The 25,875-nt window shown below is 38.4% G+C and overlaps 1 protein-coding gene across 1 annotated transcript in view; it reads left to right on the forward strand.

Annotated features, from left to right (window-relative positions):
* The window catches only part of BMPR2 (bone morphogenetic protein receptor type 2), a 110,437-nt gene that overhangs the window by 25,252 nt on the left and 59,310 nt on the right, over positions 1–25,875 (forward strand). The window lies entirely within an intron of this gene.

Genomic DNA, 25,875 nt, shown 5'->3' on the forward strand with positions numbered 1-25,875 from the left:
TTATAGTCATCTGCCTTCCAAGGTGAAGTATCCGCCTGCTTATCTTTTCATGTTTTAATAACCATTTACGTTAGGTAGATTGAAAAGATGTTCTGGGTGATCAAACCCCTTTTTATCTTTCATTATTGCCAAGTTCATTCTCATAAAACTAAGGTCATTTTTGTTATGATACAGTGCAATTGTCTTGGTAATCTGTCTTTATACATCAGCTCTGTTTGAAACTCTCCCTCTCTGCATTGCTTTAACCTTATCTTAGAGGAAGACCTGAGATGTTTGCATTGGACTACAGCACAAGTAGTCTTGGATTTCATGGCTTGCATATTAAGGAAAGGCAAGTCTGATTATTGCTAACACTTGAAATTCCAAAGTCCACTGGTATTTGTCCAGGTCATTAGGAATGGAGTTACTCAAGGTCAGCACAAAGGAGGAAGTAACAGATTTACTGCTAAGAAATGGCTCGGAAATATCTGTGCGAAGTAATTACACCAGGAAACTGTATGAGAGTAGGAAGTCTGAAAAGGCCAAAAACTAGTGAGTTACAAGACTTGGGGAGAATCCAGGCACCTGTGACTAGCAGGGCCCATCACTGGTTTTTTTTCTCTTCAGCTTGAATAATTGTTGTCCAACAATCCGGATCTAGTTTTAGGTATTTTGGTGTGGGTTTTATTTCCCCCCCACAAATTTTCGTTTTCAATCACATAATTATGGTAAATTTCTGCACTTTTTACTTGGCTTTTAGGGGTTTCTAGAGGCTTGTCAGAGATGAGTGTAAAATGGTTTTCAGGAGGGAAATCACATTGCAAGTAAATAATCCTATTAAATTTTAATGCAGAGTGTATGGGTGTCTAATTTCTGTGGGACAGCTTCTATCATTCATAGTTACTGAAATAATGAATGTTTTCTCTGTAGTTTATTTGAAGGGATCTTCAGAGAACCTCTTTGCATATTCTGTCAAAATATATGCAAATTGACTACCCATAAGTCCATTCACTGAGCTATCAAAAATGTATTAAAGCACTTCAAAAGAATTGAGCCAAGTGAAGGGTTTTTTTTGTCCTGAAGTGCTATCAGTAACCTAGCAGACTCTTCCTATTTCTCCTTTCTTAAAGAGATTTGGAATGTCTTCATCTATTGTTTAGAGGTACTTGGAAATAGGTTGATGTGAAATAGGTGGTGTTGCCTTTCAGCTCCACAGAGGTCGAAGAATGAAATGCTGTGGAATTTACTCTGCGAAGGTTTAGTAATTTTACTTTTCTTTGTACCATTCTGTACTGTAATCAGCACAAAGGTTGCAGTTTAAACGTCTATAAAATTCCGATAAAATGAACTGTGACAAGTAAGTGAATGATTTTAAGAATAACTTCCCCATGAAAAAGTTCTTGATTTTAATTCTTGGGAATGTGGATGGTATCACACAGTGGGATACTGAAACAACCAGCTGACAGTGACAATTCACTCTGGTCTCTAACGCTCCTCCCGTCAGCGTTTGGTGAGCATGGGTTTCTATTTCAGTGATCTGACCGCTGACTCCACAGTATTGGTTTCTTTGCATTTGTAGAATTGTTAGCATGTTTGATCTGCTTTTGAAGGAAGCACTTAGCCTAGGGTGGCAATTGAAGTGGATTTAAACCTTGACCTGCCAGGAACCACCTTTCTTGACTTCCACCTGCCTTCAGCGTGCCCTGCTAGCCGGTCGGCCTCACCTCTCCCCTTGTGGCACCAGTGCTTCGGTGTGTAGTGAGGCCCTTCGGAGATCTGAATATTCAAAACTAACCTTCCCCTGCTCCCCCAGTTTGCTTTTCCCCCAAATTGTCTCTCTGAATCGATTCCCTGTGCAGTTTCATGAGTGTCGGCGCTGGTTCAAGAGAAAAGGCAATAAGTAAGGGAGGGGAAAAGCTGAAATGGTGCTAATCCTACTTCAGTTTGGTTTAAGAGGCAGTGTAATGGCCTCAGGAGAGAAAGAGAGAATTATTCCTGGATTACTGAATAACAGGGTTGTCTAGAGTTATTGAGCAGCTGATGAGAAAAACTCTTTGTCTAACCACAAGTGGTCCATGGAGCACTAGAGAGTCAGTAGTTCAGAACTGATGTGTAAAAACCATATTAAACAATTTAAAATGGCATTGCCTCAATTAAAAGCTTGGCTTGAGGGTGGATGTTTTGGGAACTTGATGTCTAAAGAGAGATTTTCTTTATTTTGTATCCTCTCCTCCTTGGTAGTTTCCTTGATTTATAGGAGAAGGAGGCTTGTTTAGGGCACTGTATTGTGCTTTTCGGTGAGCTTTGGGACAAGGAAAAAGGAACTGAATAGGTTTGAGCTGGTTGTGTGTGATATACTGGCTTAAGAACTTTTGAATTTCTGGAGTGTTTTTTTTTTTTTTTAATTTTAATAAACTCTGTTTCTGTCACTGGGTAAATAGCAAGTGGTGTGAAAGGCATCCCTATTGGTTTTTCTTGGTTTTTACCCTGTCGCTTTATTTTAAAAGACCCATTTCCATTGCTTTGTGATGCTTCCCAGCCCTTCTCTTTTGTTTCATGTAGGCCTCCCTAGAATGCTTATATGCTAATCCCTGGCAGCAGGAGGGTAAAGGCTTTTTAAACTTTTCAGTTTTCTGAGCCTTTGGTTACTTAAGATAATAAGAAAATGTAAATAATAAAGGTATGTAAATGATGTGCATAATTATTTGCTAAGAAGTATACTGCAGATATAAAGTGACTATTAGACTACTAATAATAAAGTGGGAGAGAGTAAAAGATAGGAGGAGGCATTGAAACAACAAACTTGCAGAGCTCTGTCAGACTGTTTCTAGCTCTACTGAATTGTATTTGATGTCTTTTAAAGTGTTAGGTGATGAAAAAAGCTAATATTGTTGCTGTTCTAAAAAGCTGTTTGTTTATATCAAATGGTCAGTTCAATTTTATATAAGCTTATACTTAACCTATTTATAATCTAAAGATTTCCTGCTGGAGAAGATCGCTCTGACTCTTATTTTTTTTCCCTTCCCTCCCCCACCCCCCTTCATCTGTTGCTCCTTTTTGGATTATTTGGTAAAGTGATAGCTGCCTTATGGGCACAAGCTGTTACTCTGCGGTTTTGCATCATGTTTGGATAAGCTGTAAGCATTACATGGAGAAGAATGTGCAAGTAATATCTTAAAACCCTGAGATTTTAAGAAAGTCATTTGCATTTACAAAGAAAATAAGGGACTAATACAGACTTACTTGATTTTTAGAGATACTGGTGTGAGATAGGAAAAAAGTGAAGGAAATAAAGGCTATTGTCTTATCACTGTATTTATGATCTATTGCAAACTTGCCTAAATACCAGGTTCAAAATCATAATTCCTTGGGGCACATACAATGGAAAATTAACAAATCCTTAATGTTAAGCACAAAGGTAAGGATATGCTTATGTTCTGCTGAATACTTGTCTTGAATGTTAAGCCGAACTAAGACGTTTATCTTGTGTTCACAAAAAATGGCTGGGATTTGCATAAAGTCAGATTTTCTTGGCGCTTAATTGCGCCTGTATAAAGTAATGCTTTATAATGGACTTTTATACAGTTGGAGAAGTATTTTTTTTAATGTGACATGGTAAACACATGTTTTTGGTAGTGAATTACAGACATTTTTAACAGCAGCTTACATATACTAAGGCAATAATTGTCTATTGCAACCCTAGAAAAAGATGTCAATCTTTTCAAGATAGAAGGAGGTCATTGCTAGCAAAATGTTTTATTGTTGTTGTTTTTAATGCAAGCTATTTCATGCCATTACTTTCCTGAAAAGAGCATTGATTAATGAAATTAAAGGGTATTGATTTGCATTTAAAATTTTAGATTGCTTGACATCCATGTTTGCAGTTTAGTTGGATAGAGCCCATTTCTGCTTTTCTATGAAAGTTGTGATTTGCTACAGTTGATTTCTTTTTCAAGATGGTGATACGCATGTGCAGGATAAAACAGGATGATAAAAATGAGAAATACTCTATGCATATCTGTGGAAGAAAACTTCTAGAGATTTTTCCACACAAAATACTGTAATCTCGGAGAGTCCTGAGCTGTTGATGTTCAGAAAACTGTACTGGAAAATATTATATGTTTGTGTGTCTTAACATCTGAAACTGGTCAGTATTGGAAGTCATCCAAAAAACGTATGCAGTGTAAGTATAGGGTTTCAAAAATACTCTGTTACTGGCACCAAGTGAATAGCTGGAGGGAAACTAATATAACAGCCTGACACCTTTTCGTACCCTGAGCAGTCAGCTAGCTGAAATGCCTTTTAACCAGTGGGATAATCCTTGTAAATTATGTGTGTTGGGTCACTGGGAAAAACCTTCTGTCTCCTACTGAAAATATAGGTCTTCTGATTATTTTGCCCATACTTTAGGAATGCTGAGCCATCAGTGCTGCACATTTTCCCTGTCTGCTTCCTGTTAAACATTACACGACGGATTCATGCTACAAGAGAGCGGTGATACAAATAAATAAGTGCAATTTTCAAAAGCACACAGTTGCCTTGTAAAGAATGAAGACATGGAAGGTGAATGGTCTTAACCTCAAGCCTCAACCGCTGCGGTTCTTCGGTGTGTTGTCACGTAGGCACGGGGTGCCATCCTGCCTGCAGTGGGGGAGGTCCAGTTTCCTCACAGCTCCTTCGCTCTGCTGCTGCTGATCCTGCTGCTTTTCTGCTTCATTACCCTGATGTGGGCATTGTTGATGCCTTTTCACTCTCAGTCCCTCAGTCTGATTCAAAGGCTACTTCAGTGTATCTAAAGGAAAAGGTCTTTCACCTCCTTCTCTCTCAAAATATAGCCTGCATAGCAAATATTCAGTGGTGTGATTATGGAACTGTGTTCAGCTGCACCATTACAAAGGCAGATTTAAATGAAATCCAGACTAAAATTTTAGTCCAGTTTGGTGAGAAAATGATAAATGGGATAACAGGTTTTTCGTGGTAGCAGCTTGTTAAATTAAAGGTTGCTGGATATTGTTAAGAAGAGCTAACATTTCCGTCTCCTCCATGCTGTTAATTATGCAGAATCAGTGTCTCTTCTCAGATATCCTTACATACAAATCCTTATTTTTGCATTTCATAGGCGTTAGTTTGTATATATTTAATAATCTAAAATAAACCAAGTGAGATTATGATGTTAGTGCAAACCTTTTCTTCAGTACTGTGTGGTGAGTTGCTAATTCAATTTAAAATTAGTGACATATAATAAGCTAAATCATTAGTGATATCTAATATGCTAGAACCACATAAATGTGGTTTTACATTTCAGCTGATAGCAGTGTTATGCACAAACTGAAATATAATTTATGATTAACGTAGGAATGGATTGTCACAGCAATGGAACCTAGACAGTGCTTTACAACTTTTGGGTGGATGGAGTTTTTATCTGCTGCCTTCCCGTGTTGTTTCTCTCAAACCCTTTGCCGTCCCTTCTTGTACCCGTATTCACGCTCCTTTGTTCGCTGGTTGGATTTCCCACACCCTGTTTGTGCTGTTACTGCTGTTTTTAATTAAATGTTTTGCCGTTGCAAAAATTACCCAAATGCAGTGCTTCACTTGAGAACGTGCTATGAAATGCCTTTCATAAGAAGAAAAGTTGTCTTGCCAAGTGTCAGTTGGGAGAAATCTGCATCCCTCTTCCATCTCTCCCAGCAGTGGGGAGACATTGGGCTTTATCTAGAGCATTTATTATGACTCCACTTCGTGCTTGTAAAAGCTCATTCACATCTTTTATTAGGTACAGTCTCTCGCTGTATTTATGTAATAACAATGTGAAACACATGAATCTGGTTCCCTTGTTCAGCTGTACATGATCAGGCAGTAACCCTCTCCCTTACCTTTGGGAAAGGCTTGCTCCATTTGGACAGGGCTTGCCTGGGTGGAGAGAGCAAGTGCCAGTCTTAACCTAGGATTTGCTTGGTATGTTCATTAGATATTCCAAACAGAATGTCTTTTAATGTAAGCTTTGAAGAGTAAGTGCCTTTGCTAAATACAGTATACTTACTGCACATATATAATTTATCTGTGTAAAACAAATCTTGGGCTGAGAACTGCTTTCAACATGGGATGGCAGAGGGAAATGCCGGTGGTAAAGGGAGTAAACTTCTTACATGTTAGTTTTGAACTTGGACAGTGCTGGCATTGAGCCCGAGGAGATGGGATTCTTTGTTAGTTCATTGCTGTTAATTTGCTAAACTTAAACTTTTCAGGTGGAACTTGGCTGCCAGTGGGATCTGAATGTATGGTTTCATTCAGGGTATCTCCTGTGTGCAAGTGATCTTTTGAAAGGAAATGTTTTAGGCCTTGTTAGCAAGGATTTAGGTTATACCCTGTAATGTGATAGTAGGTCAAACTCAAATTACAATTTTAATAATGTTTGCAACTTAATGTAGAGAAAAGTGATACTTTTTATTCAAAAAAATAACCCTCTAACCCAAACAGGAAAAGGTCATGCCATAACTAAATGAGAAAGAGCACTTTCTGTGTGTAGTTAATTATATTCTGTCTTTTTTAGCTTGAAGCTGAATGTAGAGCAGCTGGGAAGCAGAGATACTGTTGTCTATTGTATACTTAGATTGTAGTCAGTCAGAAAAGGAAATCATGCAAAATACACGTGTGAAGCATGAAAATTATTGTAATTTAAAAAACGTGGCAGAATGAGTGGTCATTACATTCTCAAGCAAATTATATCAAGTGGTGTCACTGATGTGTTACTGTGGTATTTCTTTAGTTGAGAACTTTGGTACTTGTTCAGAGGAAGAATCTCCTACTGTGTTGTGGAACTTGGTTCCTGTCATAGTGATTTTTCTTACCAGTGATGCTTAGAAAAGAAATCAGAATTTAACTACTACTAATATATAGATACATAGATTAATTTCCAAATATTAAATATGTAGCTGGATTTCTAACAGTTTAAATTAGAAGGGATAAGGGCTTCTTTTGAATCAAATGTTAGCTGACATTGAATGGCACTATATGTAAACTTAGTTAATTATTGTAGTGTTTTAGCACTTGCTTTTCTTGAGGAAGAGCCGAAGTGATATTGGATTAGCTGGGATATACGATATTCCGGAATGCCTGTTTGCCTCTTTATTTTGGGAGTAAAAGCTGTGCTGTCAGGCGCAGCTTTGCCCGCTTTTCTTGTCTATTTGATGAAGGCTGTTTGCGGTGCTGGAGAGGCGTCTGCAGTGCCAGGGAGTTGCCAGGACCTCATTAAGTGAAGCTTGGACCAGAGCCAGGCATTCAGGGCAGGGTAGCCTCAGCGTTTTCTCTTGCAGCAAAAAGAAGCAGTTCAGAAAGGGAGGGGAAGAAAGAAAAGGCTGCTTCACCCATCAACTGCTGTGTTTTATATTGCTAAAGGGGTTAGCTAAGTTCTTGGAAATAAACTTTAGGCCCTAACTTCTGCTGGCTGTTGTAAAAGTTGAATGTGTTCCCTCCTGTCCCTCTCTTCTCTCCTTTGCGTGAGACACAGTAACAGTAACAGGATGTTCAAAGGTCTTTCCGTACTCTTGGTAAAAGTGACTGCTCTTGAGCCGTATTCTAAATCAAATGAGAAATAATCTATGTTAGAGATGTAAACATTGCCACCTCAGAAAAATATGCAGTAGTTTTCACGTTTCTTCTGTTTTGTGAACTGTGAATTATTTCCTAAAAAGAAATATTTCAGTCCATTCATTTTCTTAAACTAGAAATTATTGAAATAATTTCTATAAGGCATAAAGCTGTCTTTTGACTAACATTGAAAGTATAGTCTTTATATCAGTTATAGCAAAAACTTCAAGTAATTTGTCACTTTTCTGGAATGCTCAGTAACTGAGGCAGCGGTGTTCCAGGAGATGAAAAAAGAACTTCAGAACCTTTCTGAAGTGAAGTTCTGCTAGCCAGAAGGATTTTCGGCTCTGTTGCCAATTTTTCCTTCTGCATTTACTCTGTGATTTTTGAACCGGGTAAGATGTAAGAGTTTGTAAAAAAGCACAGTAGGTCTGAGAAGAACCAATATAAAAAGCTTTTCATTTAAGTGCTACCTGGCTGAATGTTTTCAACAACTAAGATGCGAAACTGTGCCCTATCTAAGACAACCCAGCATAATTTAGTGCAGCTGAGCCATTGTAATGTGAATTGGTTTCAGCAACGGATTGGATGAGTGGGTTGCATGGATGTGTCTGGATCTGTCTCTTCTTTCTCTTGTATTTTACCCAAAAGTGCCCAAAAAGCTTGCAGGGCGGGTGGTAGAGGGAAGCATGAAAATGAGTTACAACCTGCTGCCAGCCGGGGCTGTCAGCTGTGAGAGGTACTGTTTGCTCATGTTAGCCGACTTGTTTTGCAGATTTGCAAAACCAACTCTTTTCCAGACTTTTCTTCAGAAATTACACTCTCCTCATCAGTTTAACAGTTTATTTAGGAAAGTGATGGCATTCTTAGCACAGCTGGGGAAACCTCTTCTACCTGAGAAATAAATGGTGGCTTTTGTTGGTGGTTGTACTGGGTATCTGGCAAAATTTATACAGTGCTGCTCTCTGTTTTGAGACCAGAATCTGATAATGAGTCAGAATATTCATAAAACCAGCACATGGCCCCTCAGACTCCCCAGGACTTGCGATTTCAGCAAAACCCCTTTGTGGAGATGCGGTAGGCAGACTGTCATGCAATTTACCGGTTGAGGCCTGTAGTTAGCTTTTTGTATAGCAGGGAGTATGTTTTGAAGGTATTTGTTACTGTTTTTTCAGACGCTGGGCTTATTTAAGCTCATGGAAATGCCATTGAATGAGATAAATTGTAGTGAAGGAGACTATATGGTGAAACACTGCTGTTTGTACAGCTGCAGATCAGCTAATAGGGACATAAAGAAGCAGGCCAGAATGGGGATCTGAATAGTCCTATATTGTCTGAAAACTGCCCGCATCCTTAGTTAGCTGGGCTGACTAAGAAGGAGGGAGGCAGCCTGTCCCATGCTATGCTGTTAATCACTTTCTTGGGAGCAGGGCAAAGCAAGCAGCAGTACTGCTGAGTGGTTACAGTTAGCTTTTAAAACAACAATTTGTTTTACAATGCAGATAAATTGCCTGTGTTGTCTGAAAGAAAATGTGCTTCTTGTTTGCTTTTTCAAAGGGATTTAGGATTACTGTAAGGATTGCACAAACTGATGTTGAGTCAGTGCAATGGTACTGACTTTTGCTTGTATGTCTTAGGAATATGGGGAGAAAGAAGAGAAGAGAGGGATGAACACAGTCTAGTCTAGGCTGGCACATCTCTTTGGTAGTTTAGAAGGTTGTAGCTTTCCTTAACATGATGTAAATCATGCTGCAAGTCCTCAGCCATTTTTTGTGACCTGGGGACCTCATGCTGGTGCTGCATGCCATCTTTATACCTAAAAGTAGCTGAGACGGTTAGAAGGAGGTACTTTCATTAAATTTCATTAAAGCACTTTGTGCTTTTTTCCCAAAATATCCACAAGTGAGAAATTATTTCCTTGAACATAGGAAATAAATACTTAAACATAGGAAATAAAAATAAGTTTAGATGGCCCAAAAAGAAAAAAGTTTTAAAGATTTTGTATAATTACGAGCTGAATCATCCCTAGTTAAAGTTAGGCAGACACATATATGTGGCATTTTTCTGTGCCTTGATGGCATGCCAGAACTGTGTAATCAAATTTGCATGTCTGGATTTGCATTTAGTAACTAAAGCTCTGTGTATATAATTTAGAAAATAATTTTTGTTTAGATACTCTAATCTTAAACCATTAGATAATGGTTGAAAAAACGCTTCTTGATGTTCTTGGTCTCTTAGTTGCTTGCAGGTTAAATATTGGTACTGCTTGAACTTTTTCTCAGACCTGAACTTCGTATCATAGGACATCCATTGGAAATTGCAGACACTCGCTCACTCACGATGTTTAAAAATGAAAAATTACTATTTGAGAAAAATGATTCTAAGTTCCTTCTTACACATTTTTCAAATGACAGTGGCAGATTAAACCTTTTTCTTGCACTTTTCCCCACTAGTGACTGTCAGATTCCTCCCTGCAATAGATGGACTTCATAGGGACTCCAGATAATTGGCAGCTGAGGTTATGTTGACTGTTAAGATCCAGAGCTCTAGAAGGGAAATAAAGATGTGCGTTCTAACTGGTACTTTTCCAGTATGACCTGGACAGTGCTAATTAATAACTTGGCCTGTGTTTCCCTCCATTATTTATTTTCTTTTCAGAAAGAGAATTCATACTGTCCCCATTTTCCTGTTCTTGAATTCTTCGAGAGGTGTGCCAAAGAAGCACGAGTATTTGGGGTCAGCTAGGAGATGGTTTTTATTCCACTCATAAGATCCGAGCCATCTGTCAGCTATAGCAGAAACTTGCGATGAGAACTAGAGACAGCATTCTTCGATGTATTGGTATTTGTTTTCATTTTTGTGGATTGGAGGACAAAGGGCTGAATTTCCAGGGCGTAACAATGTTACTAGTACGTAACCATAGTGCTATTCGAAAATCAAGGCTTGCAAGAATCCTCTAAATGCTGACTTCTGTACTGCCATGAGCAATGGTAAACTGCTTGTCTTTCCTTGCACAACACTCGTTCAGGTCAGGAAGGTGCAATAAACATTGGAAGTTTACCTTGGAATTGAGGAATGGCTTCTGCAAACTCAGTCACGGATTAGACAAGAGCTGGATGAATGTCTTCTTAATTATTTTTCAGAGTAGGGGCAAAGCCAGAGAATTTATCAGGAGTTTTCACTGTGTTTTCTTCCATGTGTTTTTGGCAGTGGGAATACAGTGCAGAACTGATGCATTTTGATGGAATATTAATTTTTCCTTGACTATTATAATAGCAGTTATAATTCGTAGTGGCACTGAAATGACCTTGTGGTTGTTCTTGCTTCCACAATGCTGAATTTCATGCCAAACAGTGGAACCAATGAAAAAATTCCCAATGATCTGTCACACATCCCTGGTTTGCTGTTTAAAAGCTATAAACCAATGTGATATCTTTATTCCAGTCTTTATTCCAGTCCTGTGTCTTTTCCAGGTTGATAGACAGCAGGTATAGTGAAATGTTACAAAATACTCTGGATGTGTAGTGTGTGGAAGAGCTGGGCTACTAGAGAAATCTGTGGAGGGTGGAATTCTGGCTCTGCTGTATTATGTGGCAAAACTACCACTGACTTTAATGAGGTCAACCCTTGGGTTGTAAAGGGACTTGAATAAATACCTTGCGTAATTCTTTCCTTGTTCTAGTGATATTTCCCGGGCGTTTGGATGCAGATGTCAAGACATTGATTGTTTTATTTGTTTTCAGAACTGCAAAAATAGGTGAATTTATCCTGAGTCTGTGTGGTCTTTTCAAGAGCAAATTCTGTGGCAGATGTCCCTGCTAGTCTTTGGAGGCTTTGTAGGAGAGAGAGGCTCCTTGTAAAAAGCAAGATAGACATGGCATTTTGTTCCATCTGGAATCTGAGTGTGTTGCATCAAGGAAGCTTCAAGAGCTGCAGTTGCTATAGTGATGCTTGCAGTGATGTTTTTCAGTACTTATTTGCTTTGAACACATACAAAAAGTAAAGCTTAAGAAAATAAAAATTGACAGCCTCAGAATCATTTAGCTTTAAATGGTGGCTTGTGTGGACTCTTTTAAATCAATTTATGCATATGAAGAAAACTGAATAAAATGTAAAGAATGTCTGTTCTGTTCATCCTACTGCCAAGAGTAAGTTTCGGTTTTTAATAGACAAGATTCTTGATTTTTAAGATGCTGCTTATGTCAGCGTATGCTTCAGCAGAAGGCGATGGGGGTTTGAATGTGTAGATCCCATAGGATTCCATTGTTTATAATGCTTTATAAGCAGACGCTGCTGTGAGAAGCTTATGTCTGATTTTAGATTAAAACACAGCAAGACACTGCATGTTGCACTGCTTCCTCCCCTGTTCCACTGCAACTGGTCTTGGTTGGGAAGCCAGTTGGCTCTGCTGAAGAGGAGGAGAAGGGACCTCCACAGTGTTTCTCAGCTTCTGCTCTGACATCATCTCTGACTCTAATGCTGCTATTTGGCACTTGACTGGAATTTAACAACTTCAGTACAATTTAAGTAAAGTGTAAATAGTTACATGTGTGTACTAAGAAGTTATAGAAGTGAGAAATGTGGATTAGATCTGGTGATGGGACAAGCTCTGGCAGAATTGGAAGCGTCATGCTTGCCAGACGTCCTCTGAGAGCAGCTGTGCTGGTATTAAGTAGGAGGCTCTTTTAAGTAATCTTTTCTTTCAGTTGTAAAATCTCTTGTGTCTAATAAGCACCTCTTCTTTCCATTGGAGCCGTTCTGGTGTCTCTGGCCTTTACCCAGCATGCTTTCATTGAACTCTTAAGAAATTAGTATCCACGAGGTCTTTTCTGTCAAGTTTGGTTGGAAATAGCAAGTGGGAAGTGTTTTATGAGCTTTTTGCTCTCCTGCTGTCTGGTGTCTCTGGGTTATAGAGCAGACCTCGTTAAGAAGAGGACTGCCAAATTTTTGGGCAGGTTAGAAACAAACCAATACAGGAGGAATCTCCACTGCCGTCGTTCTTGCTCCAGTGCTGTGCCCATCTGCTGGTTAATGCACATGGGCCTGAGCTCTTCTGGTTTTCTTCATGGGTTTGGCTAGCAGGGGTCACCAACAAGGGTCTTCTTGTGTGCTTGTGCCAGTCCTATTACTGTAGCCCTGCAAGGTCTCTCGAATGTCCTCACCTTCTTTCCTCCTAACTCTGGAGTTACACAACTGTTATCCCATGAATTATTTTCCCTGGATAAGGACTTTGAGAGGCACTTTGTAGTAATAGGCAAGATGACAGTAACAAGGGTAGTTTTCATCTTTCTTAATATTTTTGATACACACTTGGATGCAAGCATGAGTTGGTTCCTGTCTCAGTTTGTTTATAGTCAGAATAAAGACACAGTGTAATGACTTGGGTCAAGTAATGCCAACATGTGGAGGTCAGGTCAGAGAATGAAGAATGCCAAAGAAGCAACGGAGCTGCATATCCCATCAACATAGTGTGCATGTGTTAGTGTGGGGGTTTCACTGGTATATTTTGAATGGTTAAAGAAAGGGGAACTGATTTCTTCACTGTGGACTTAACACTGGGGTTGAGATTAATTTCAGGCTAAATGTGGATGCAGAGAGTGACGGTGTGACCTGGCAGCTGCTCATAGGAATGGTGCTGTACATACAGAGTGACCTAGAAAAAGGTGTATTGGTGCTTATGGGAGAAACTGGCATCTGCTGTCAAATGCATCATGGGGGAATCAGGCAAGGAAGTGATAAGCAGATTGAAAAAAATCAGTGGGAGACTGCTGTAGGACTTTGAAAGGCAAGATGGGAAATACAATGAAGTTAAGTATTAAGGGGAGAAATACTAAGACAGAGAACCTTACTGTTTGAGGGGTGCAAAAGGGACATCAAAGGGAGCATAAAAATCACCTCTGCACTGGAGGTAACCTACCTATGTCTTTAAATGTTTTTGGGCAGATTCTGTACTCACTGATTCAGTAGCTTTCTAAGTTCAAATACTATCATTATAATGATGGTATTTTACGAGTAAACTCAGTGTTATTCAGAGATTGCTGAATTTCGTCATACTTGTCTGTGTTTTTCAGTTATAGTAATTTTGCAAAGCCTGTGAACATTCATTTCATGTTAACATTCTGTAATGTTGAAGATAGACTCAAACCTGATTTTCATATAGAAAAAACCAGTTCTTTTTGTTTAGGACTTTATTTACATTTTTCCTTTGCTTCCTTATTTGGCTTTGTGTTGAATTGAAAGAACTTCAGCTGAAGGGAATGGTGGCTGTCTGCTGAAAGACTTACTTCAGACATAGAGAAATCAATGAATGATTTCTCTACTCATTGGGCAGAGAAAGCTTAGTCATGACTGAATTAAATTCCTCTTTTCTTCATTGCTGGAACGCTACTTTCCATTTGCAACTGGTGATCACTGGCTTGCTGTCACTGATGGGAACAGTTGCACGTTTTTCCTGTTGGAGTTTATTCATTTGCCTTTGCTATTACCCTACAAAGAAAACCTGGCGTGGATTTTTGTTTTCTTATTTTGTGTTCTGTTCTCCCTACATAGAAGAGACTTGCATACCTGCTAACATTTTCATTATTTTACTTTCAAATTTGCATTGATACCTGTGTCATACATCCTTATGTATGATATGTATATCATGTACATCCATATGTATGATATGTATAAATGCTCTCCGGGAGCATTTATATCGTACTAGTTAGAGGTGGGGGTGGGGACAGGAGAAAGGATTAATGAAGTAGACCATGAGCTGCTTTTTCACTTCCATTGTGAAGTCCAACTGATTCTGGTTTTGGGAGCATCATCACTTTAATGTCTGTTAGTGTTTTCTGGTCCCTGAATAATACAGTGACTGGGTAACATTAAAACCCACATCAGTCAAAGTATTTCCTGTTTTCTTGTCCTCATAGTCCTTGGCAACCTGCAACTATAATTTAGAAAAAACAAGATGTAATGGAAAATAAAGCTTTTAAAAATAAAGAAGCCAAAGACGGTGTGGATGAGCTTGGGTGTAGGGCTTCTCAGCAATCGTTAGTTGGGTTAATGGATAGGGAGGAGAATTTCAAGAGCTTTTATATAGGGGTAAAAAAAGCTTGCAAATCTGAGAGGTTTACCTTTCAGTGTTATGGGATAGAGACAGCAAGCAAGATTTGGAGAGTAACCATATTGTAAACGAAGAAGCTGAGGATAAAACTATAGTAAGCTTCTTTTCTTTAACAGCTCTGCCTCATTCAGACACAGCATTTGAAAACTGTGAATGGCTGTTGTTTCATCTTCTACAGAGGATGTTCAAAGACCTTTAAATCCCTGGAAGGTGAGGGAAAGAAGGCAAACTAGACAAGAAGCAAATAGGGGAGGAATAATGTATCTAATCTAAAAGCTTTCTGGAAAGCCATGTTTTGAATAACCGGTGCATATTTATGCTTCTGTACTTACCCCTAGGCAGTTGGTCCTCTCTTGAGTGGCTGTAAAATTCTGATTTTGGCTTCCTCTTAGAGAGGCCATATCAATAGCTAGAAACTACAATCAAGATGATCCTGTTTTTCTTCCTGTACAGGAATCCTAGGCTTCAACATATAATTCCAAATGACGTAGACCAAGCCAGTGTTAGTCAAACCAAACCATATGCAGCAAAAAATGCCACGTCCATGCTTCTTATAAGGAGATACAGCCTCTACTCTGTCTGCTGAAATTACTTCTTTTGCCAGCTACCAGAGGGGTGACCTCAATTGCTTACTAGTCTTGGGTTTGCTTCAGCATCATCTGAAAGGAGTGGTTTTACCAGATGAATGAATCACTACTATTATTTCCTTCCACATCTGAGTTTTCTTTCTAGTTAATAAATCTTGAATTTCCTTTATCATATATCAAGTTAGAGTGATGTAAATGTTCTCCCATTACCAGTAGTGCAGCTTGTAAAGGTATTGAAAGAAGACAATGCTGAAGTATTAGTAGATGCTAGTAGAAAACGAAAGATGTTTCCTGGTTTCTTTTTTTGTTAGCAGTGCTGTGAACACTTCACTATCTTGTTAAATGATGGGTTCTGCTCCTTTCCTGTTTGGTAGTAGCTCAGTCTCCAGTCAGAGCAATAATTCTTTCTCATAGTCTTAAGAAGGAAAGTGTTTGGGAAAAACAAATGATTTGAACACTTTTTATTATTAAAAACACTGCTTTTATTGAGGCCTACTGGAAGTTTATCTTTTGTGAATTCTTCTACACGTGAACTGGAAAACTATTTGAAAATATTTTTAATACAAACCTGTAACTTCCAAATTGTTCAATTTTTCTTTTTCCGTGGTTTTATCTAGCATCTGATAAGATGTGAATTTTGGCATGGGTTTAATTTCAGTAAGACTTGGCGAGATGACCAAAAAGTCAAACCTTCGCTGCTCAGTATCCTTAGCTCTGAGTGGCAGGCAGTCTTCTGTAATTCTCTTCACTTCTTCATTTCATCAGCTTTTACTGTAAATGTAGTTTATAACTCAAGATTTTCTAAAACTTAATAATGTGATTTATATTCTAAGTTTCTTAATTTTTCTTTGTTTCATAAATAAAATGAGTTAATATATTATCCTGCTATACCCTTCTCTCTGGCAACAATGGAGTATTCCTGAAAGCACTTTCCAAGTAAGCTAGCTGTCTACAGTCTATGATAATCAGCTGTAATGGCACATAGGCAGCTGGTTTGCTAATCCTTTGATTGCAGTATTAGTTTGTCTCAGAGCCTGAAAACCTGTCTGATCCTGTAAACGTGTTTAGTGAATATTGCAGAATAAATCATATCTTGCCTTAAGACTCTAAAACACATATTCATGTTATGAGTTGTGTATTTTCACTGTGCTCCTGGGTTTTTCCCTTTCCTGATATCTGTGTTTATGTTAAAAGAAGAAGCCCACATGCCTGTTCTAAAACTGTTTAGCAAAAAAAAAATTGAACTTAAATTCATTTAACATTGGCAGGATTTGTCTTCTAATCATCAGAAATTGTTCTTATCTGGCTTATCACCATGTCAAGTAATTCAGGCACGGATCAGGATCTCTTATTTAGGGAAAGATTGCAAGTAAGATTTGCCCTATACAAATCTATTTAAAAGAATGGGAAACTTACTTTTTATGTATGTGTATTGTGTCTAAAATATCCAATATACTGTACAACGCTGTATTTTTAACAGAAACATAACTTTGTTAATACATGTGCAAGCATGAGTTTTTCTGTGTTAAAATCTAATTTTCATGAAATAGAGCCAGTTTGCTAGAAAGTAAGTACATGAATTAATAAACCTGATCTGAATTCCTTTCATTTGCTGTTTAAATGTTTACTGCAAGTTATTTTACTTTCTATTGCTTCTAGTTGAAATTGGAGAGATTTACTTTATTTAGTTCATAAATGATACTGTTTCAGCTACAACTGAGAATGTTCCTTGATCATAAGGGTATTTTTTTCTCCAGACACCTAAACCAGCTAGCTACTATTTCTTCAGTGTCCCTATAATAAATGTACGTAACACTTTGTGCTTTTGAAAGACAAGGTATTTCAAAAAAGGTGAAAGCGTAGCAGAAAAAGCCTTTTTACTAGTAAATTCTGCCATTGTGAAGCCTCTAATTTTTTTTCTTTGTTGGATGAGATTTGTCTTTGTTCCTTCCTTATTGTTCCCAAATGTCAAGATGCTATTTGTGCTTATTTCCTGCCATTGAAGCATGTCTGATTCAGAAAAATGTGTGAACTCAAAATTATGAGAGTAAAGTGTACAGGGGGAAGCCCCCTGCACAGTCTGGTTCCGTGCTTACCGCTGAAACAGCTGGTTTGTGGATTAGGCTTGCTAGTGACGCGAAGAACTTGATGTTTTATGCTCATACTACCTGTTTTGTCTTGTGAGATGTTTTAACCTGTGCTACCTGGCATATATGTATTGGGCGAGGAGTTAAGATGTCTTGCAAGCATAATTGTAGTCATCATCTTCACTTGTGTGATGCAAAATGTTAAGCAAGTTGATTACAGTCTTTGCTTTGAGTGTCTATATTTTGGGAGTGCCCTTTTCCATGTTCCTGTCATTAACATCAACAAAGATAATTAAAAACAATCTTGTACTGTTTAAAATTACTTATTTTTTTTGTTTCCTTGTCCCCAGAAGTTTGTTTCTTTGGTGTGACGTAGTGTACTTCAGGACATGAAAGCCAGTCGTTGAGACAAGTGTGTTCAGTAATCTGGGCTTGTCTGCATGTACTAACCATACCCTTTTTAACTGCATAAGTTTAGAAACCAGAAATTAATGAAGAGCTTGTCTTGACTAGACTCTGATTTTTCTGGCTATACAAAGTTTGCAGAAGTTAGGTTGTATCAGCTTCTTAGCTGATGAAGTTAGTTTTGGTGCAGCAAATATTTAAATGGGAAAGAATGCATGGAGAAAAAGGTATGAATTGATTTTTAAATAGTCTTATGCTTTGCCCATAAATTTCTAACCATTTAAAGCACTGTACTACCAAGAAATATATGAACAGCGACCTCTGTTCAGTGGGCTGATAGCCTTGAAGTCTAGCAGAAGTCAACATTTTCTGGTTTTGCTCAGTTCAACAAACATCCATAAATACCTTTAGCTCACAATTCTTTCCATACTTTCTTTCTGTTATAGAACACAGTGTAGGAGTGTTTGAAGTAGGTCACAAGTTCTTGCAGCAGCAGCCAATCTCTTACTAGTCCTTGATAATACTCTGTCCTTTGCATGAATTGGCTTTTACCTTGCATTGGCTAAATTAAGGTGCCTAGGGAGCTGTCGTGTTGACTGTGCTCTTGACTCAAGATGACGATGGTTTCTGGGATATTATGGCATACCATTAAATACCTTGATGATATGGAGTTAAAATGGTTTTTGAACTTAAACATATTCTTTGAGGCATTCTGAAAAGGCGAGAGGCCCAACACCCTCATGAAGTGTGTCAGGGTGGAAGCTAGTTCCTGCCTTTTGCTCCTTTTGTCATTTTTTTCAGAGTTTAAGGTTCCAGAGCCAAATAAATTATGCTTCTGCAGGCAGTCAAAAGATAATATAATGTATATTACTGATGGTAAAACATGATTATGATTTTGGAACTTAATTTCCTTGCAGCTTCAGATCACAGAATGTTTGCCAGTTTTCAAACGTTTCAGTGTATTGTCAGTAGTGTAAGCTTCCTAAAAATGTTTATGGAAACAATTTTTGTAATATACTATAAAAGACAGGCTGTATGGGTGCTATCTTTCCTGAAATCTAAGCTACTGAAGAGTTTTCAAGAAAACATACACAGTAGAAATGGTATCCGTGCTTGCTAGAAAAGGGAGTGTGTTACATGAGTTAGGGGAATATCCAGTAACAGACATTTTTCAAGGGAATCTAAAGTAGGCTCTGAAATAACAAATTTTGCTCTGGGAAGTTTGTTACATCTGAGTTTGGGGGAGAAATACCACATCACTAATTTGCTTTACTGTTGCTTTTGCTGCAGTTTCCTGTGTTATTCCATGCAGATACTTCACTTTGACAGCCCAGATAAACAAAAGCCAGACGCTTATACCCAGAGAAAAAGGTCCCTGAACTCCAGTCTAGGGCAAAGATAAAGAATTTGGGCTTTTCCAGTTCTGTGAATAGACACTGGCCTCTGGAAAAGATTATGTGTGACTAAGGCTGTGATGACTTCTGTTCTGACATAATTGCTAAACAGTAACATGAACATCCTTATTTTTCTCTGAATGGAGATGCAGTTAAGGAAGTGAATAAAAAAAGGCTATTGGAAAAATGCTAGGTTTGTTTAAATCCTGCCGTATGCATATTCATGCTTTCACAAGGTTAAATGTAGGCTTGGATTTTTCCAGGAGACCTGTTGAAGTTGAATGTCCAAAATCCCAACGAGTCAGTGAAAGCCAGTTCTTTCTTTTCTTATGTTTTATCAGAAATCTGGGCTTAAATGACCTTTAGCTTGAGTTGGAGTAATAGTTAAATAAAGTGGAAGATGTACTTTTAAAGCTGGCTTGCAAATTAATTTTTGTGGCAAATGTATAATTTTCTTTTGCCCAACATCTTGAGTCTGTGAGTAGATTCTTTCTCATCTGATTCAACTATGTGTAAAGACTGGAATTCCTGTTTGCTCATGGGGTCAAATACCAATCATTTCGTCTTGAGACAAGCAGACGGTGCAAACTGGACAGTGATTTGAAGCTGCAGAGATGCTTTCTGCCATGTAAATACGCTCAGGAAATACTCTCCTTTACTAAAATAGTAGAAGCTCTAAGGTTACTGCACAAACCAAGCATTTGGAGTTGAGAGTAGATGGGTTCTATACTTTGTATTCCGCTAGCATATTTAGGTTAGATTCTCCCTTAAGTAAGCGTTAAACATATTCCATGCTTTGACACTTTCATGATATTTAATGGTTTAATAATTTAAGTTTTATGCTAATTTACTTCTGGTTTCCAGTATTGCACTTCACAGCTTTTTCAGAAGACTCTTTAAGTATGCTTGGACCTTTGCATTTCCACAGAGGGCATGCTGACTGGATTTTCCTTTGATAGGGAATGTGAAGGTTTTGGAAATGGCTGTAAATTGAAGTCTGATGACAAAGATGGGCACTTCAGCGCCATCAAAGTGAATGTTAAAATACCATGACATTTTACTGTTTTTACAACATTAAACCCCCCTTAAACTGCTGTAATCTGTTGCTGCAAAGCCTTTCACTGTTTCTCAAGTGAAAAGTTGCATGATAAAATGTCTTCAGTCTTGCGTAATCGTTGAACTAAGATAATGTTATCATTTTTTAACAAACCAGAGCAGGGTTTTCACTGCTAGTAAGTGATATATTTAGAAATTTCATAATGGACAGATTGATAACCTTCTTCTACTCCCTGTTTGTTACACACAGTTTGTAAAATGCTGTATTGTTAAAAATCAATGGTAACTTAGCATAGGGGAAAAAGATGGAAAGAAGAAACCTGCTGAGCTAGACAGACTTACACAATAAAAACAAATGTCATTTTGGACATTCTGGAGGAAATCTTGTAAGGCAGGAGAAGCTCTGATTAAGGGCCAAAGTAGAGGTAGTCAAAGGTCAGCTTGTTAGGGCTCTAATTGAGGCTTCAGGACACTTGGCTTTAATTCTGTAGTTTGTCCTTCTCTGACCCTGGCTTAGTCATTGGGATATACCCTCATTACAGATTCAGCTTGAACCTTTTCCCTTATCAGCTGAAAAATGCTTTATCCTCTTCATGTAAACCATGAACCAGTATTAACTCTGCTGGTTTGAATTTGCTTGAAATTCTTGAATTTTGTGTGGGCAGGTTTAATGCCAGAACAAAGATGTTGCTAGCTGTCTTGCCACTACATCTTGTGCTCTGCTCTTGATTCTGGGGTAATGCGTGACTCTGATGAGGCTTGCACAGTGAGGTGGTCTGGTTATCCTCAGAAACATTTAGAAGGTTGTGGAAGTCAGGCAGTGACATGGTTGACGGGTGATAAGCTCAGGTATTTTTGCATAAAATCTGACAGTGTTTGGGGACTACGTAATTTGTCAGCTGCTAGCAGTAAATCTCTGCCATTCTGCTGCATTCTTGCATGGCTCCTCTCTCCTAAGATGGGCTCTTCTAAAGTAGTGCTTCCTTTGCACGTAAATTTGGGGGAAAGGAGAACAAGGCCTTCATTAAAGAACTGGAGTTGACTGTTTACTTTATGGCCATTCCATACCTCTCTATTTATATTAATTCCAAGTTTTAAATTCCTGGTGTGGTGGATGATTTGGGCAGGGGCATATAACACTATTGCCTGTGAGGGGGCCATGTGTTGGTGGCCCTATGGCACTGAGGCTGTGCTGAGAGGGTCACCACATCCAAAGTGGGCCCAAGAGGAGGCCACGGACCGTGTACCACGGTGGTGCAAGGCAGCAATGCCTGGGTGGGAAGTGTCAGCCTCATGCACAACATGTGCGATACAACACAGCTACTATGTGATCTAGTTCTGTTTTATTCATTTAGTGCTAACAGAGCACTGGTACTTCAGAATGAAGCTGAAACACCAACATTCCAAAGTACTGTTGAAGAATACACAACAGGAAAAGGTGGGTGTCTTTGTCACTGTTGGGTAGTGTTTATCAGTAGACAGCAGTGTGTTAGAAAGGGAGTAAGGAGATAAAAGAGATTTCAGATTTACTTGCTTCCTTAAAGAAAAAAACTCAAGTCTATCCATGTACAGAAAAAAAAAAAGACACTTAAATTTTCAAGTCTCATGCTGTTTTGATAGAGAGGGTTCTTGTAATGACTATAAAGTATTTAGTCAGCTGCATGTGCAGTCAGTCACTTTGAAATGGGTATCAATACTGAAAATCATTTTAGTTTTGGCACTAGTTCTAAATCAAAGCCTGGGTCTGTGTCATTGTCAGCTTTTGAAACTGTGATGTTACACAGCAAAAGCAGACAAAGCCAAAATCTTCATCAATGAAGGCTAAGGACATGCAGTACTGTGAACAGATTATTCCAGACTTTCATACTGGGTGTAAACTGTAAGGGGTTTATTGTCAAAATATATTTTGCAGTATATCTAGAGGAACATGATATGTCTTAAAATGTAGGAGTTGTTTAATGATCGTGGGATGAAATAAACAACTTTTTATTAGAAGGAAATGAAGGCTTGTGATCACAGATGTAAATTCCTGAAGCATTTTTCTTTACATTCTTCCTGCCTTCCTGGACATTCGCACTGTATTCTGTCGTGCAAATTTCCATTCCTTCTTATCCATGTCTTTATTAATTTAGTGGTTGAGTTTGTGGAGCCCACCTGGAGGACTTCAAGCATAGGAGTTTGCTGTAAAGCAATAGGTTGTGCAGTCTGCCTGACTAAGGGTTCCGCGGCTGTGCGTTGCACTGTGCTTCTCCTGACTCCTTGCTCAAAAGGTCTCATAGCCGTTTCTGGTTGGTTGGTTTAGACCTTCAAGCTCTCATCCTTAAGCTGACAATATATTTCTCTTCCTGACCAGTCAGTGCAGATCTCTGCTGTGCAGTTTTTGGTCAAACACACTAGAAAGCAGAGTACTAGAAGTGTAAATACTTGGAAGATTATCAGCAGTTTAGCTTTTTCCTCCCACTGTTAGTATTCATTTGGTCTGTCTGTAAAAGAATGACTTTCAAAAGACGCCTGTTTGTGATACATGTTTATGTAAGTGTATAGGCATTTAGAAATTTTTGTAATTAAAGCCTATGAGGAGAAGATGAAAAAAGCAGCAGAGTGCTTGCAAAGTGACAATTTCTTCAAGATTCTGTTTCTCTGTGCATCACACCAGAATTTGGCTATTAGTAGTTGAAAGGCTATACTCAAAGGAGCCTCCTGATGTTCATTACTTCAATCGCCTTCCTTTTAAGAGTTTGCATTATGAAGACACGTGCTATCTCACAACCCTGCCTCGAGGGTGATGATGTTTCCCTGTATTGTGTAAATAAAAGAACTCCACAGAGAGCTGACAAGGCCAAAAGAAAACAGGTTTTGTGTCTATGGCTCTTCCGATGAAAATCTCACTAATTGAAAGGACAAGTTACAGGTAGAAAAACCTTGAATCTTTTAAAAAAACTCAGTTGCAGCCTAATGAGGTTCCCAGTTAAGTGTATGGGGCCTGGATTTAAAGAAATCCCATTACAGGCAAACAAATGCTCAGGAACCTCTTTCATTTCTTGCTTTTTTTTTCTCAAGTCTTCACCTCTGTGGTCCTGAAGGCAGTTGGATATAATTACAAACATGGTACCTATGGATGTGGTCTGTGATACTAGCAAGTCTGTTCTTGTAGGTTATGTGCAAGTTTGTCTTCTGACTTATCTCGGATTCTTTTATTCATGAATATTGTGCCACAAAGGTACTGCCTGGCAGTAATCGTAAAGTCGCAAATGTTTATTTGCTTATTATTTTTAATTCCAAGAATTAGAATAATTCTTTGTAGCATTTGAGTAACATTTGAGTCCCTTTTCCTTCCATTTCCCCTCCCTTTGCACTTGATGCAAGTTCCGTGTACTGCATTGAATAGATGTACGGTCAGGAAGCTTCGATTAAGTACTAATGGAACTGACTTCCTATGCTATTAATGAAAACATGACTCACGTTCTAAGGATTTGCAGTTGGATTCCTGTAACTTCTGTTATTTCTGTTGTAATTGTTTTCTGTAATTATGTTTTCCTAGAACACAAAGTGATCATTAGAGACCTGGTATGTAAAAAGCAGTAACAGTGTATTCATTTGTTTAAACCCATCCTAGTATGGATGAATTGTATGTTCATAGCACACAAGATTTCTGAGCTCTAAATGAATATGTAATTTTCTTTCCATCTTTTCTGTCCAGAAATATCTTCAGTGGAGAATGAAGGCAAATACTCATATAGTAAACATATCTCAGGGTGGCTTCTGTAGCGAACCACTAAACACATCTACAATTCAGGTATCTGTGTGAATCGCTTCTCTGTTCCTGAGCAGTTGGAAATAGCAGAAGGGTTACAGGGAGAAAATATCGATAACATCGTTCAAGTGTTTTTCTTGTAGTAACTTGTTTTTTCAGCTTTTTTGTTGACGGTAGAACTGCTAAATGCCAGGATTGTAATTGTATCAAAACCTGAGCTATATGCCAACAGGAAATTCCTGAGGTCCTTGGGCTTTTTCTTGAGGCTGCGTAGTGGCATGGGGATGAACTCCATGCCCCCCAGAGCACTGCAGCAGTAAGAGTAAGGCACAGGATGGACTTGGGAAGCTACGGGCAGTTCCCAGTTCCTTTATGATTTCAGGAAAGTAATTTAATGTAGTCTGTTTCCCCATCCTCCTTTTGGGATATGACATTAAGGTTTCACAACCTGCTTCAAGCTAAGTTAATGTGCGTGTGGTGATCGGACACACCAGTAATGGCAGCCAAGCAGGAAAGCTAAGAATGTTTAATGTTTGTTAGATTACTTCCTGAAGCACCCACACTCAATTGTGATGCTGCTCATGTATTAAGCGTATTTTTGAAACTGGAAAGTAAAGTGTATTTTTATATAAATATAGGTATAAAATGAGGTGAGTTCAATAGACTTCATGTTGTAGATGAGGCACTTAGTGCCATATGTTAGTGGTGGCCTTGGCAGTGCTGGGGTAAGAGTTGGATTGGATGATCTTAAAGGTCTTTTCCAACCTGGTTGATTCTATGATTCTGTGATTCTACATTTTTCTGGTTTACGATAGAGAAGTGAAGAGCTTGCCCCACTCCTGCTGTTTTTTCCACTGGTAGAACTTCCGGGAGTGGTACCTTCCCTTCTTGCGTTTGTTGGAAATCTCTGCTGGATGAGAGGACAGAAGTTTGAGTTAATTTCATTAGGTTTTTATTGAATTATTTTGACATAGTTTCTCTGGTACACAAGTTCAAGAGGAATGGAAAATAGACATTTCATTATAAGACCTTCATGATTTGTTTACTTTTTGTCCTTTTCAGTGTCAGCCTGTCTGTTCCTACTACAGCTGTCTGTAGTAGCAAACTTTTCAGTGGTGTGTGGCATGTAAGCCTTCAATTGCTATTTGCTTGTTTCAACATCTTTCTCGCAGTCTTTCATTAAAGGTGAACTGGAAAAGACCTGAATGTATAATCAGTTCTATGTCATGAACAAATATAGTTCATTATGAAATTTACCTTATAAAGGTAATAAAAGTACCAAAAGTCCTTCTCGTATGTTGTGAAAGAAATAATAAAGAGATGTTTTCCAGTTTTGGAGGTAGCCTTTAATGTGACTTTCTCCTTTTCATAGTCATAATTTTCATACTTCTAAAATTACACTTCTGTCACACAGTGATTTAATCAGATAATTGCATTTAAGTGCAGTAAACTCTCCAGAGCTGTCCCCACCTCACTCCACCAAAAACACATCATCATTGCTCATTTGATTCAACAGACTTAGTCTTTGGGGGAATACATGCATCTTTGGCAGGGTTTTTTCTGTTTGTTGTGCTTTAGACCTTATGACGAGAGTTATTATAGACTTGCACATCTGTAGAGAAACTGCAGTCCAAATTAATTTTAATGATTTCACTGCAGTTGTTTTTTGTGATGCTTAACTTGTGCAGGAATAATGAGACGGATAGCTTGGAAGGGCATGTAAAAGAGTTGAAACAATGTGATTTCTTTTAGGAAGAGTAGGGCTCTGAAAGTACTTCAGTCTTGCAGCAGATGTCCTGTGAAACCTGTGCTGCCACTTGTTTTGGTGCTAGGTTTTGGTTTTGTTGGTATGCTGGGGCATTTCATGTCTGGGCAAATACACTGAATAGCTTGATCAGGAAATGGCTTCTGCATTTTC

This window comes from Lathamus discolor, chromosome 3, assembly GCF_037157495.1.
Source record: "Lathamus discolor isolate bLatDis1 chromosome 3, bLatDis1.hap1, whole genome shotgun sequence".
Taxonomy (NCBI): domain Eukaryota; kingdom Metazoa; phylum Chordata; class Aves; order Psittaciformes; family Psittacidae; genus Lathamus; species Lathamus discolor.